Below are 3,336 nucleotides of genomic sequence, written 5' to 3'. Positions count from 1 at the left end.
ATTTGTTATGAAGTTAGAACAATCCAGGACTTCAATTTAGTCTGCTCTGTCATCAGTGGTCAACGTCGTGGTGTGTTGTTTTCTTCTCTGTGCATAACATCTGGCTGTCGTCACGAACAGAAGGCTCCAGTGATCAGACGACAAGGCAGGTCAGCTTTGTTTAGGCCTCCATCATGAAAGTAGAGTATTACAACTGATGTAAAGTAGTGGACCAATCGAAAGCCTCAACTGTCAAGACAACACTGAAGATGCGAGTTAATGCAAGGTTGATATAATATTGAGTGGAAATAAAGTTGATCCACTGAACAGGTTGTCTGTTTCCCTACACTTTGCTCAAAAAAATCCGAAGTCAACTGTGTAAGTTCGTAGCCATGGTTTTAGATGAGGAAATGATGAGAGATTTTTATTGGAGAATGCATGTTCTTCCACAGTGGTACCGTTCACTCAAATATAATCAAATGAAATTTAAGCATCTAATCAATTAGGTTGGTTACTGCGCCAATTGATTGAGTAATATTCTCTCCATATATTTAGAAAGAATACTACAGAGTTCTGCAAGAGGTCTTTTTTTGTATATCCAGCAAAACTGCAGAGGTTTTGCCATCTTATTTTTTTTGTTACCAGTTGTTACCCCTTTCTCTGAAAAAATTTTTATTTTTTAAACCGTTGCATTTGAGGAGTAATATCATCCAAATAAAAACAACCCATTTTAATTTCGTTCGTGCTATATTTTTTTATTAAAACTCGCATTTATTAACAACGATATTAAATTTTGGCTGATTAGAATAAATGGTTTAGTACTGGGAGGAAAAGTACTCTAATCAGTGTGGACAATGTTCGAATGCACCGCGGTTGAAAAGACTTTTAAAGTGACTTTGGAATCCCTTGTTACATACCCAAGTAATCCAGTTTCTATTTTGCGGTTTGGGATTTCTTTTTTTCAGGTCGAATACTCGCTTCCAATTTTTTTTGATAAGAGTTGGCTTTTCGAGTTCAAAAAAAAGTATTCTAATCCAAAGAGTTGAACTGATTCCCTTGCTGCTTTTCTCTGGCCCTGCAATCATCGCCAGTGCATAAAACCTAGGAGAAAAGAAAACAACTTCTATTACTAGATTTAGCCTTTAGCACATTTTGAAAATAAAAGCAATAACTTCTTTGTGTCTTTTGGCAAACGAAACAATACCTTGATAGGAAAATGGCTCGAAAATTCTCATTGTTATTTTTTTTAGACAATTCTCAAGTGGTTCGTTAAGTTCCTGGATATTGTTGTTGCTCAAAAGCATTTTTTTAAAAAAAAAAACAATTTCGTTTTGATTGCTTACGGTCCTTTCCTGAGAAAATACTTCAAAAAAATGACAAAATATAAAAACTCCTTTATTTTGAATAAATTTGAGAGCAATAACTAAAATGAATTAAAACAAAACGACAATTGAACGACTAGATTTTCAAGCATCACCGAACAACAATATTTTGGCAGTCTATTTGATGTTGCATTTTAGAAAGAGTAACTGAACGTCTTGGTTTTCCAATTCTTTTGCTCTGGTCTCAACTTTGCCATGTAGCTTGGGCGCAACCTCTACTTTAGTGGCCGATTTGCTCGCAGTTGCTGCAGCGCACTATTTTTCTTGCGGCTGATTGCTGCTGTTCAATTAGATTCTGTTGCCCTTAAAGCAACCAGTGCATGTCCCCTCGAAGCTGCTGTTGTTCTTTGAGGAGTAGCTCTGGCATTCGGAAAAGATCCGTACTGCTGACGCTCTCATCTATGTGCTGGTTCGCACCTAAGTCATCAGAGCTTCCAGCATCTTGAGGCCTGTTTGGAGTAGGATGGACAATGGCCGTAGTTCTCCACTTGTCCGAGTCGTCTTTGGCCTGCTTCATGGTCAAATCCATAGCTTTGCCTAGGGTTACAGAAAATCCAATATAAGGCATCTCTCTCAGATGTTGCCTGAGTTGTTCGTCTCTAAGTCCCTCCAAAAACAACCACCGATCCAGTTCTGGAGTGCTGATGTTTGGGTTCGTTTTCCGGCAAACTTTTACTGCCCTGTCTGCCAAGCTTGTCAAGCTCTCTCCCCTCCGGTGGAAGGCTGGCGGGACTTTGGGGGTGGCGTCTGACATCTCTGTTCTCTGTCCAGGTAGCTTCCTGTCTTTTGATTTATTTTTCACCCTCGAAATCCTTTTGGATTCCGATGTTGAAGAGCCAATTTCAAAAAAACGGTAGGGGAAACGTATTTCTTCAAGAATGAAAGGTCAATAAAGAATGAAAGGTCGCCAATATAGAATCTGAATATTTAGGGTGGATGTTTTATCCTATTTACAATTCCACAATTGTTCCTAGAATCTATCTTTAGAGAAAACTACTGGACTGGATAGTAACTTTACAAACCTACTACTCTTAACTAGACTAAAGGGTTATACCAGGCCCTCCGTTCATGTCCTAAAGAAAGTATTCTCAGGCGCTATAGAACTGTAGTCAATTGCCAATAATAATGATGACATTAGAATAGGTTTGTAATGCCTCTCTATGTTGTATGATATTATAGCTTCTAAGAAGTGTTTTACCAAATGAAATGACTCTAAGATTGAGAATTATACCAGGTCCTCAATTCACTTTCTAATTATTCGATCAAACAATATACTTAAAGCAAATAGTAGATGACGTGAAGAGCTCGTCGGTGTTCACTCCACAACCCAACCAGACGAGTATTAACCAACTTGATAGAACGTTAAGACATTGCCCATCAGGTACTTCAGGTTACTGTAGACCATTTTAATTGTCTACTTAGTTCACCATTCCATACTACATGGTTTAACTTAAATTGCCAAGTCCTCTACGAGCAGGCAGGCCTACCCTCCGATTGGCTTCACTATGCGGTCTCCTAGAAGGAGCTTGGCCGATTAATACTCTCAGAAATCAATCGTCTTGATGTTTTCCGGGATTCGATGCTGTCCTCCAGTTCGTTAAACTAACTTAACCTAATTATTGATTGGTTGATCACTACTTTACTAGTCACCAAACTAATTTAAATCCAATAAATTGAAGCTAGATTGAGTATGATTTCAGATCCTTAGAGATGTATTTTGAAGTTACTAAAGTTGTACAATTACACTGTTGATTAACAGAAAACCGAAAGAAACGATTAAGTTTTACCCAATCTTAAAAATTACAAGGCTATGGTTCCTTCAGAACAATTAGTTACAAATGCCTATGAGTGCAAAGTATCGAAGCGTTTTGCAAATACCTAAGAGATACCAGTTTAATTTCTACTAAGTTATAGGAAAAGGTCTGAAAAGAGAAAGTAGTGGAAAATTTGCTAAGTTAATTTAACGAAGAGTATA

This window comes from Convolutriloba macropyga, chromosome 12, assembly GCF_964194025.1.
Source record: "Convolutriloba macropyga chromosome 12, txConMacr16.3, whole genome shotgun sequence".
In the NCBI taxonomy this organism is placed as follows: domain Eukaryota; kingdom Metazoa; phylum Xenacoelomorpha; order Acoela; family Convolutidae; genus Convolutriloba; species Convolutriloba macropyga.
This window is presented reverse-complemented; position numbering follows the sequence as displayed.